Source organism: Mustela nigripes, chromosome 13, assembly GCF_022355385.1.
Source record: "Mustela nigripes isolate SB6536 chromosome 13, MUSNIG.SB6536, whole genome shotgun sequence".
Lineage (NCBI taxonomy): Eukaryota > Metazoa > Chordata > Mammalia > Carnivora > Mustelidae > Mustela > Mustela nigripes.
This window is the reverse complement of record NC_081569.1, coordinates 135,356,986-135,369,877: the sequence shown is the minus strand read 5'-3', so window position 1 is coordinate 135,369,877 and position 12,892 is coordinate 135,356,986.

The window sequence follows — 12,892 nt, the reverse complement described above, 5'->3', positions numbered from 1 at the left end:
TTTTCTGCCCATGACTCATAGTCCAGATGAAATTAAAGATTGGCTAGTCTGACTACATAAGAAGTTTTTTTTTTTTTTTTTTTTTTTTTTTTTTTTTTTTTTTTTATTGTCTGCTCAAAAACTCATGGGCAAAGTCAACAGAAATGAAAACTGGAGAAAATATATTTGCAAGGTCCATCACTGACAAAGAGCAGCTCTTTCTCATCTGTGCTGCCAGAATATATGAAAACACGTTCAACTTCATTTCTAATTTTTAAAAATGCAAATTAAAACCTCGCCACAGTGCCATTCCCTGCCTGTCGGATTGGCCAAGCTGTGAGAGCTTCCCAGCGCACTGTACTGACAGTGGGGAGACCACGGGGCACGCAGCGCCCTCTGTGCTGTAGGACATTGGCGATACATAACTTAACTTGCTTCCTACAACTGATGCACACACGGGATGGCTTCAGAACAGAAATAAATTCTTTTCACAGTTTCGGAGGGTCAGAGTGGGAGCGTAAGGTGTCAGCAGGTTTTTTCCACAGGAGGCTGTCCTACAGTCCATCCTCGGCCTGTCTCCTAGCTCTGGGGGCTGCCGGTGGTCCCTGGCGTCCCAGAGCTTCCAGACACTTGTCCTAGTCCCTACCTGTCTTCTCAGGTCTTCCTTCCCCAGGCCTTTCTCTTGTAAGGATAGTTTGTCACTGCCATTAAGCCCTTGATCCAGAAGGATCTTAAGACCCTTACCTTGGGGCTCCTGGGTGGCTCAGTGGGTTGGAGCCTCTGCCTTTGGCTCAGGTCAATATACCGGGGTCCTGGGATCAGACTCCACGTCGGGCTCTCTGCTCAGTGGGGAGCCTGCTTTCCCCTGTCTCTCTCTGCCTACTTGTGATCTCTGTCAAATAAATAAATAAAATATTAAAAAAAAAAAAAAAGACTCTTGCCTTATTTCCATCTGCAAAGACACTCTTTCGAAATAAGGTCACAATCCATAGTCACCTAGAGTTAGGACATGGACAGAGCTTTTCAGGGACCATGATTCAACCCAACACATCTAACAAAAATACAGATGTATTGACTTTGGGTCCAGAAATTCTAGGAATTTAACCTAAAGACAAACCTCTTCAAAATGTCAACATAATGACAGGCACAAGAGCTGAAGAACCATCCCAGATCCAAGGAGACCAAGGCGATGGGCCACCAAATGCAACAGATAGCCCCTGGCGGATTCCTAAAGTGCAGAAACACTAGGAAGAAAAAAAAAAAAAAAGAAGAAGAAAGAAACACTATGAAGGACATTCGTGGGGCAGTTGGCAACATTAGAGCAGGATCTTAATAGCTTCAAGCATTGTAACAATATTACATTTTTTGGATTTGATCATTTGTTACTATTTATGTAAGAGAATGTTCTTATTCTCTAGGATACTTAATCATTTCACATGGTTCAGAATAAGACAAGGGGTGGGGGGGTGCACCTGCACACACTGAGAGAAGAGAATTGTCAAACACATGGAAAAGGTTTAAAAGTTAGCGATTCTGGGTAAGGGGTTATAGAAGTTCTTTGTAGTTACTCTTGCAATTTTACTTCAAGTTTGAAATCACTTAAAGGTTTTAAGGGGCACTTGGGTGGCTCGGTTGGTTAAGTTCTGCCTTCAGCTCGGGGTCCTGGGATTGAGACGCACATCGGGCTCACGGGGAGTCTGCTTCTCTCTCTCCCTCTGCCCTTCTCCTCTGCTCATGCTCTCGCTCTCAAATAAATACATAAATCTTTTTTTTTAAAGGTTTTAAGTTAAAATCAGAAATTAATAAGTAATGACCAGCAGCATAAAAGGAAAAGAGGGAAAAGCTATAAACCAGACAGATTACAGTTAAGAACAGGTGTGTGCATGCAGACAGGCTGTGGGTGTGCGTGTGTGCACGTGTGAGTACATGTGTGCGGGTGCGGGAGGGATGGAGAGGGGCCGGATACGTGGTGAGCACCCTAGAAGTGTCCCACTTTTCAGGCAGTCGCCCTCCTGACTCACCTAAAGGCTCTTTCCTCCTCCAGCCCAGGGTCCAGCCTACGCCCCTGTGCCCTGGGTGCTGAAGGCTGGACCGGAAACCTCGTGGTGGGATGGGGACCCTCCTGCCACCCTGGGAAGGCAGCCTCTGAGGTTGCGAGTCTGTATCTCAGCTAGGTGAGCTCCCTCAAGATTTTTGGTAACCAGACAACCATCCCTTCCCATCACCGCTCCCACCGAGACCCTTGCACATAGCCCCTGGACTCCTGGACAGGCTGTCTGTCCATGCCCCTGTCTCAGGCAGGGCCGGGAGTCCTGCTGACAGCAGCCCCCGTTGGTCATGCCAGGCCCTGGGCTGAGTGCCTGGCCCAGACATCCCGTTACTCTCAGGGCTGAGCAGCGTGGGCTCCCAGCGTCTGCCTGCCTTCCTGGCCCAGAAGAGAGGGGTCCGGGGCATAGGCGGGAGGAGCTGTTCTCCTAGGCACTGGGTGGAGGAGGAAGCCGAGGTTGGGAAGCCTTGTCTTCTCTATGTTGTGCCACCCACCCACCCAAGCTCGGCTCTTGATCCCACGCACACAGAGAAAACTCACAGCAGCCTCTCCCATTTCCTCCTCATCTGGGGGCTGCGTTACCTCTGATGTTCCCTCTGGCCCCCAGTGTCACACAACGACAATCATTCATTAGTGCGTCAGGTCAGCCCCCAGGCTTGTTACCCGCACTACACCATGCACTACAGGTAGGCAGCAGTAATAGCCCAGCCACAGGAGCCCATTTTATAGATGGAAAAACCAGGGTAGAGTGAGGTTGGGGAAGTAGTTCAGGGTTCACAGCTGGGAAGGAGCCCAAGGGACGGTGGTCACACTGAGTGTGGCCTGCTGGGGGCAGTACAGGACTCCTGTCCTTGCCAAAGGCACAGAGCTTCTAAGCCACACTTCCTGAGGGCCAGCTCCTTGCTGGTTCTGGGTGCTGCTGGAACAGTCATAGAGCAGAGGCTCCATTCTGGCCCTTCCATGGCTATGGGGCAGGGGGTGGGGGAGAAGAGAGCAAGGAGAGGCTGAGCTGCATTCCCCGGGGAATACAGTGGGGGATCCAGGGGGGGCTGACAGAAGCCTTCACACTTTCCAATATATTCTGCCGCCTTCCCTTGGAAAGAGCCATTCTGAAATCCTGGCAGGAGTCTCGCAGAAGGTCAGGTGCTATACGGTGACTTCTGTGGGGCTCTGAAGCCCTCCAGGAACACCATGCTCTGGTGTTCAGCCCGCTGGTTCCTCTCAAACATTTGGCAAAACTGAACAACTCCCCTCCGCCACCCACCCCCGCCCGGTCTGCAGGAAGGAACCCCTCCTCCGTGGGATCCAGGACAATGCAGATGGGAAGGCCATGGCTAGCTCCCGCATTGAGCCTAGAAGCCCATCTGCAGCCCTCCCCTTGACCTCATCGGGTAGCACTTTTCAACTGAGCAGGTGCTGCTCCAAAGGAACAGTCTGGAAACATGTTGGGGCACTGAGGTTTTCAGAGAGATTTGAGGAAATGCAGTTGGCATTTAGTGCATGAGGGTCAGACATGCCAGACATAGTGCAGCGCCCAGGACCGTCCCTCACAAAGAAGCGGTCCAGGTCCCATGTGACAGCTGTCCCACCGCACATCCGAACAGGGGAAGACCCCGTCCAAAAGTCGTCAGAGTCCAGACCTTCACAGTCCCGCGGATGTTTGACTTCACATTAAAACACAAATTTCCCCCAAGGTTTCCACTCCCACTGACACTTCTGTGAAGACAACTACTATGTAATCAGAGGAAGATTTGCATTTTGTTTCTGGGAACTTTACCAAGCGTGATTCACGTTGCAGGAAACCTTATGGCTGCGATCAGCAGGGTAGATCTCTGCTCCCGCCCCCCATGGGGCTCCCAGCCCTGGGTTGGGGGTCCAGGGGCCTTCACACGAGGTACTCAGCCCCTGGAGCAAGTCCACCCCACAAGGCGCTGGATCCTTCCAGAGCCACAACTGGGGTGGAGAGGCAGGAGCTCTCATGGTAGAATTCCAGTCCCATTCCGGGGGAGAAGCAGCTGGGGAACACGGAGAGCCTGTCTCTCTGTCTTTGATTTTGCAGAAACACCACCTCCAGGCGGGGTGTTAATCAGCAACAGTCCCTTGGGGAGCATCCTTTGGAATAGCAAATATTTGCTGCAAACCCTAACCTTTCCTGTCTTTTCTCTGAGTGACAGACCTTCCTGGGCAGCAGGGGCCACTGGCTGGTAAGAGCCAGGGGATTAAAGGAGATCTTCAGAAGATCCAACCAGCAAGGTACGGGGGAGAGATGTCCCTGTGGGCTCTGGGTGGGTTCCAAGGTGAGAGGGCGAGCCCTCAGCCCCAGACTGGATGGGAAAGGAGTAGCTTCAACGTGTGTTCCAGCCCCAGGGCCCTTCCTTTGCAGGAGGAAAAGGCTTCCAAGGCTTGAGACTTCATGCCCACAACACTCACTGTGCAAACTACACCCACATCCCTGGCTTCCTTCCCTGGGACCCTGCTGCCCAGGGGGCTAGCCTGCCCCTCCTCCAGGACAGGGGGCAGGGCTCCTACTCCAGACACAGGTCTGGGGAGCGGCAGGGGAGCAGTTGATTTCTTCCCTCTCGGATTTTATTTAGGTTGATGGATCCTTGGCTCACCTGAGGGCCCCCAGGTGCCCGGAGACGGGAGGGAACCCTACTGATGTTCTGTTCTGTTCAGCAGATAGACACAGGCTGTTGGGGTTATATGCAACTGTCCCATACAGGGATGCCTGTGTATCCCAGGATGGCCACTCCAGGCTGGAGGAAGAGTGTTAAGGGCAGACTTAGTGATCGGATGGGGTGATGTCTTCTGGGTGTGATGGGATCGTTTCCTGATGACTGTCACCAAGAGGAGTGACTCAGAATTCAGGAGCAGTCTGCCATAGGGTGATGTATTCATTTACAAAGCAGGGCCGAATACTGTCATATACGGAAGGCGCAAGCCTGGCGTAGGTCTGGCACGCCCCTGCAGGTCCTTACCCTGAGCTTAGGACAGAGGAGTGACCCGCCGAACACAGACTGCCATTTAGAATCGCACAGCCTTCCCCACACACACACATTTAGGAAGCACGGCAGAAGCATTTCACCCAGTAAGAAGGTGATCTTGCGGTTGCAGGAGGAGTGGGGCCCTGAGTTCTAGAGGTCTCAGTTAGCATCAACAAAGAGCCATGTGCCGAGCCCCAGGGCTCACTGCTGCTTCCAGTCCTGCACAGACGTGGGCACAGTCCCCTGCACCAGGGAGGACAGGCCTGGGAACTTCTCTCGGGCACATTTTCTCTAGGTGGCCTGGTTCAGATTGAAGGTCTCTGCCGATGGGAGCTGCAGCCTCCCATCTCCTTAGGGCACTGTGGGTTCCCAAAAGACAGCGAGGGTGCTGTCAGCTGTAAGGACAGCCAGGCCCACAGGCGTTTATTCGGACAGGAACCATGCAGGTGCTCCAGGGCCCGGGGAACGTGCACGGGAGAGCAGACACGGGGGAGGCGGAGGCAGCTACGGATGGGGAGTGTGGGGTTTGGAGACATCCTCAGGGCGTGGTGAGAGCCAGGGCCTGGTTCACAGGCACTGTGAGGTTCAGCTTAGAGCATCTTAAGGGAGCTTGGCCCTGACCTGCTGTGGCCAAAGGGAGAGTCACCTGTTTCTGTTCTGGGCTGCCCGGGTACAATGGAGGCAGGGGCCGCACGTAACTGGGCCCAGGCTGGGTGGAATGCTGGAGAAGGAGGGCAAGGGGGGAAGGAATTCTGATCACAGCAAGGCTCAGGCAGGTTGCTGTCCAGCCCAAGGTTCAAGGGCAATGAACGAAGTGGATAAACCCAAGTTTGACCTCCCCACTCCCCGGTTCTGCTGGAATACTCACCCCGTCGGGCTGGGCCCAGCCCTCACTCTCATTAATCCCCACGCCTCTGGGAGGCAGTGGGAGGAGAGGGGAAAGCTGGAGGCCCCTGAGATGCCCCTGGCCTGGCTGGGGACCTGAACAAGAGATTTTGCTCAGGGAAATAATGCCTCTCCGGAGGTGAGCAAACGTGACCCCCTACTGGCTCCGGGCAGAGCTGCAGCGGGAGGAGACAGACATTGGGACTTAAATACAATCTGTGCCCTCTTTTCACCAGAGGACGACTTGGGGCTGAAGCGAGGCATGCTGGGGGCCTCCCTCGCTGTCCCATGGAGGCCGCACTGAGCCTCCTGCTTCCCTGCCTCCTGGCTGAGATGTGGCTGTGCCGGGCTCAGCCCCAGGTCCCCAGTTCCCAGAGGCCCAGGCAGTGTTGGAGGCTGCACAGACCTGCCACCAGGGCCGCCAGCAAGACTAGCCAGGGAGTGGGAGCTCGCGCAGTGGTGGAGGGGGCCAAAGCCTGGCTCATGGGCAGAGGGTGGCCACTCTCCAAGGAGACCGGATTGGTCTGCGGCACCAGATCTCCCCCCCGCACAGCCGGGGACGGGGTCTTCACCCTGAGGCTGGGGGCCAGAGGGCTGACTGGGGCCCAGCTGGAGCACAAACCCCTCCTGCAGGCCGGGGGGAGCTGGACCCCTCAGGGGAGTCTCACCTTCCTCGCCGAGGATCATGATGTCAAACAGACAGAACTCAGGGTATCCAAGAGGCACTTCCGTACAAGTCCATGACTGAATTTTCCCAATGCCGCACAGGCCTTTATGTTGACAAAGAGACAGGGTGGGGTGGGGGGCGGATAAAATTCCCAAACTTTTTGAGATTAATCCCAAAAGCGAGTTAATTCCTGTGGCTTACATCTTGCTCCGAGATGCCTTGACACAATGCCACGGTGCTCTCTCTGTCCGGCTGCTCCTGTCCTCTGTCCCGCCAGCATCTGGCTAATGTCAGATGATTGTCTCTGCTCGAGCTTTGTTTCATGAACAGACTGCAACATGCGTGAAACTGCACAGTGCACCGGGCACAGTGCTGGACAAGTTTTCCTTTGCCGCCTGTGCCCTGGGGACCCCACCTTTCCAGCACCTTCCTGGCACCTGCACCCCATCCTCCCCTGACATTTGGACGTGGTGCATCTATTCATCCTTGGAAAAAAGCAGGCCTAGCCTCTGAGGTTTAGGGTTGTATCTTTGCTCCTTCTCTGCTTTTGTGACTGGACGCAAGTGACAAGGTCACATGTCCTTGGATTCTTAGTATAGAACATAGGGTCACCCCCCCCACACACACACTCTGGCAATGAAGGCAAAGCTCGGAGAGATTAGCTTGACTCAGGCCAGTGACCAATGGCAGAGCCCAAACTCAAACCCGGGCTCCCGATACTCTTCTGTCCCACCTCCCAAGGGGCCAGGGGATGGGGGAGGGGCTGGACTCTTGTGGACAGGGCAGCAGCAAAGCCTGGTGTGACCTTTATAGTCTTCCGAGTCTATGGGTTTTGTCTACATTGCACCATTCTGTCTACTTGTCCTGCAGAAACATGGAAGATTTCTTCCCAAAGTTCAAGCCAGATCAGCAGTAGGAGATGTGTGAGCTGCTTGAGGGATGGAAATCAGAAGTCTTCTCACCCCAGGCTGACCTCTGTGAGCTCTCAGTTACTTCAAGAAACCTGAAAGTCCCCAAGGTTAAGTCAAGACCCTTCAGCAGGGCCCAGTCTCTAAGTATCAAATGTGACCGAAACTAGCAAATACTTTTGCAAACCATTTACATTGATAAAATAGCATGCTGTCGTCGAAAAGTTGTAGAAAATCAGATTTAAAATGCAAAAAAAAAAAAAAAAAAAAAGAAAGAAAGAAAAGAAATAGGACTCAAGTTGGATGTTTTAATAATTTTGAGCTACTTTATTAAAACATTTCACTCATTTAACTCCTCGTATGTGGACCTCTCCCTCATCCCTCCCAATGCTCAAGATTTGACCCCACAATGGAACTGGGTCACAGATTCATTAAAATTGCATGAAATGCTGCCACTTTCAAGATGAAAGGATCCCCCCCGGAGGTCATGTGGCCCAATTTCCCACCCCTCATGGGAGTCCCTTCTGGAATATTCCTACAGAACAGCCCCCTCGTTCTCTTTCAGCGGTTCCCATGGTGGAGAGCTCCACAATTCTCTAGAAAGCAGCTCAGTCCACAAATGGCTGAAATTCTTTCTGTTCTACACGGCCCCTCCCTGTAATTCCTCGATAATGACCCAGACTCAAACTCTTTGGCCTTAGTTCTGCATCTGGAGCTCTTAAGGGCAAGGTTAGTTGTCTTCCACATGGAGTCCCTCAGAGAATCTTTTCTCAGGGGAAGAGCTGCTGGTGTGGAGGGAAGCGGTGGTCTGCTGTCCAGAGCCGTCCTTTGCATCCCGGGGAACTGGTGAGCTTGCCTGTCCTCTCTGTTCACGGATGCCAGCAATAGCCCCCACCATTGCTACAACCAAGATGCTCCGACATTTCTAAATGGCGACGACATCTGACTACGGTCATGGCCTTATGGAGTTTGATTCCTGTTTTCCCTGTGTGACTGCATTTCCCAAAGCTGAGAGATGTTTAAAAAGGCCTCCACGGAGGCAGGACCCAGTGAGGTCACCAGGACCTGCCTCCGGGCTTTACCTGCTCAGGGAAAGTCAGAAAGAGAAACATGACCAAACTGCACAGTGGCACCTGAAAGAATTTCTGCTGTCAACACGTTTAAAAATGAAGACATGTGCTGTTTTACTGTCTAAACTGCAAACCATGAAATGATCTCTCCCCTCCCCCCGTTTACTCTGGAAATGTGCACTCCACGAATTGAGAGGATTTCCAGGTATCGGGACACAGGTGTTCCCACGATCTTTGCTTATAAAAAAATTATGTCGGTACATCATTTGCCTCGCATGCAGGTTCTGGACAAGAGGCCGTTCCCGCCACGACAGGCACCCAGGGACCAGGGAGACTCCAGGGACCCAAGGTACTGCCTCAGAGCAGTACGAGGGACCGAGGAACTTCTACAGAAGAGTGACCCAGCCCCTGTCCCCACTGTGCCTGCCCAAAGGAAGGTCAAAGTATTCAGGGTTCCCAAGCGGTGTGGAAACCTCATGGGGGGTGGGGGGAGCATCAGATCATTCAAGAATCATTAGGACAAGGCCCATGCTCTCTAATTATTTGAGGCATGTGTGCTCAAACTGGCTGGTGGAGTCCCCTGGATCCACACCCGCAATGTGGTCTGGGGTCCCCTGGTCTGGTTTTGGGCTCCTAAGGCAGTCCCTTGTACAACCTCAGGTCGTTCCTCTCAGCACAGATGAGCCTGTACCACGAAATCTTGGGAAGGGGGGAATGGCCCCACGGGTAGGACCACAGCAAAAACATGTCAAGGGACTCAGTTAATTCCCTCCTCACCACTGCCCCACAAATGGTCTTGCACATTATTTCGTTTTCTAGGTTTTGCACAGAGCGGTGATGAAGGCTGGTGAAAAAGAACTGGGGCAGTGGCAGGAACCCTGCGGGAAATTATTGCTTATTCCAGGCCTCCCATCACCCAAGTGGACCAGACATTTCACTTCGTGATCTAGAAAGAAACCTCTACAACGCTTCTCTTTCTGGACAGTGTGGGGACTCCAGCTCTCCTCTGATTTAAGACATGGGTAAGTACTTAGTGCTCCAGCCGAGGCGGAGTCTGGTGGCCTGGGGTGGCAGATGAAGAGAGTGTCCCCCTTGTCCTCTGCTGGCCCGAGCCCTTCTCAGACAAACCCAACTATTAAATCCAGTTATGTTAAGGAGAGGTCTTACCATCTGTCTGGTATTTTAAGCCTGTCTCTCTGAGCCTTTGTTATTGGCTTAGAACTAGCTCAATAGATACTTTTACCTTTGTCTGTTACTCACGTATCTGACCTTTAAAAAAAATAGTAGACCAGAACTCTATTTCTAGACGAAGCCTTTGGGAGAAAGACACATTCTTCAAGTCCTGGGCTTCACTCTCTTTGCTTTCCTCTGGAGCAAAGGAAGTGTTTTATTTTAATCTATTACAGAACCATTTCTTGCTGACCAAAATAAGAAAACAGCTGTAGGCAGTCCTGACCATGGCCCCAGCCTCGGGGCAGCCCTCACTACCTCGTGGTGGGGCCAACCCTTTGACAGAGGCTTTAACTGAGCCGCAGGGGACACAGACCTGGTCATGGGTCGTGAGGACATGCACAGGCCCCAGGCAAAAATCTCATCTCAGAGAAAGGAGAACACTTACCCAAGGTCACCCCACATGGCGTGGCATGGTAGCCAGCGGACTGCCTCTCCTGACCTCAGCCCCCTGGCCCATTTCACTCTTTCCCCCTTCTATCTAAAACACTGATCTAAGGGCACCTGGATGGCTCAGTGGGTTAAGCCTCTGCTTCAGCTCAGGTCATGATCTCAGGGTTCTGGGATCAAACCCCGCATCAGGCTCTCTGCTCAGGGGGAGGCTGCTTCCCATCTCTCTCTCTCTGCCTGCCTCTCTGCCTATTTGTGATCTCTGTCTGTCAAATGAATAAGTAGATAAATAAATAAAACATTGATCTAAATATACAGGCACCATGCAGTTCCCTCTGTTACCACTTTGCTTAAACAGACCACAAGCACGGGCTTTGTCCCAAGGTTAAAAGGAAAACAGCAAATACCTCCCAAGTTTTCTTAGTCCTTTTCTTTTACAGAGACAAGAAAATATTTCAGGAGTTAATTCTGAGAAGCATGGATAGAGCTAGCTAATTAGGAGTGTCAAATATATTGACTAAAAGCCTAATTGGATTTCTATTTGCTATCCAATGTTTAAATATACCTAAAATGAATTTATTAGTCATCTTGATTAAGAATATAAATCAGAGTAATGTGAATCATACTTAAGGTAGTACTATTAAGCAGCAGTCTAAAGGCTGACATTTCGTCATCCTAAAATCTGCACATTACCTCCTTCCTGAATTCCTCCCACGAGTACTGGTTGATAGCTGACAATGACCCAGCAATGCTAGGACCTAGAACGAGGCAAACCGACATTCTTAATTGACTTGTTAGTATTCCATCAGTCAAGTGTGTTTGTGAAAAAACAGTGGAAAGATAAATAAAAGAGAGTTCAAATTATCCACCTTTGTAAGAGATGAAATCTAGAAAAGACAATCTATGAGAACATAATACCCTCTGAAATAAATATGGCCAAACCCACCTATAAAAAGTTTCATAGTTATTGAAGGGCTCCGAGGACGTTCAGATCCAACTCGCCCCTCTCCTCCCCTCCCCATGTACAACACAAAACAAGGACAGCACATACAATTATATCTAACCCATTGCCCTTAGAGTCAGAAAATGGCCATATTACCTGCTTAGGAAAAAAAAAAAAAAAACTTTTGAAAAAAGCCCCCCCCCCCCCCCCCGCCACATATGCTTGAGAAAGTCCCTAAGGCACTTAGGTTTCAGCTTTTCCAAGTATCTTGTGGTTTAAAAAAAAAAAAAATGCAGACTAATGAAAACTGTAATAGATCTTACCCCCCAAAATTCAAGGTTTCAACCGAGGGGGGCTATCAGAACATGGCAACAAGTCTTCACTATATTTACATGACAGGTTTAACAACTGTTTGGGCACAGACACAGACACTCACCCACACTCACCCACTGTCACACACGCTGTCACAACTGAGAACAGACTACAGGGTTGATCGAGTCATCTCATCTTCCCTGCAAAACTCCTACTCAGGCTGCGGAGTCTGGTCTGCTTCAGTCTGAGTGTCTCACAGACGCGCCCTGTCTGCTGGGTTAATGGAGCCATCCTTCCAGAATAAGACATCCAAACTTAGGAAGTCAAATAATGGAAATGACCTGGGAATGTGTATGAGGTTATGTCAGAAAGGCTCCAGAAGTTCCTCTCTAGTGAGTACAATCCCTTGTGGCCCAGCCTCCATGTCTGCCAGTGAAACCGAGTTCTGCTGGGTCTGTTATTTCACTTGTAACGTGAACTGTGACATTCTAGAACCTGTCCTTAAAAATGCAAGTTCCCATAATGAACAAGAAGATAAAGGAGCCAGCCACCCCTCTTTTGCTGCAGTGACAGATGTCACACAACTAGTCTGAAGGATCTACGTGGGGAGTTGTTAGACGGAGAACTTTTACTGAGAGTATCAGTCTTGCCTCTGGTGTAAATTGAGATATACGCGAATATCCATAACTGCCACCAATTTGTTTTTTACTGTTTTTATATATCTGTCCATGGAAGTATAATCTTAGCAAATAGGTCGACGGTTTTAGAAATCATGTTCTGTGGGGAAAAAAAGAAAACTCCCGAAAGCAATGTTGATTAGTCATCTTAATTGACAGTTTGGTAAGTAGGAACAAGACTGCAGGTGCTGCCTTGCGTGTAATCCTGAACTCTACACGCCGGAGTGACAAAGCACTTGACTCTTCTCCCGTGCGCGTGATGGAAAACAAAGCCCCTAACTCTGCTATTGTTATTATTAGTTATTATTGAACAAATAAACTGAAATTCTCCATTTTATTTAAAGCAACAGAGTCAATGCTGAGTATGAAGCAGAATGCTGGCTGTGCCATTATACACCACACATCGTCCCTCCTCATCAGACACTCAGTTCCACGTGACTGGTGCTGACAGTTACATGAAATCCACAAAGAATACTGAATTCACTGAGCCCATGTTGTCCAGTCTCTCAAATCTACCCGTTTTAACGACTACAAAATGAGTAGTTCATCAATTCCATTTCTTGTCCTTAAATGAAAAATGCCAAGAATCACTAAAAATAGCCCCGAAGAGGCCATATGAAAGGAAAAGAGGAAACAAAATGTCCTGGACAGGTCTCCAGCTGAGTAGCTGTCCCCTGAATAATTTATAGTTGATGTTGGTGTGCTTCTCGTTCCTTACTTAAAAATGAACTGTCTTACTCTTTACCTGTAGAATAAAAGCTGCAGGAAAGTATTTAAAACTTTTTTCACAAACACTGGTA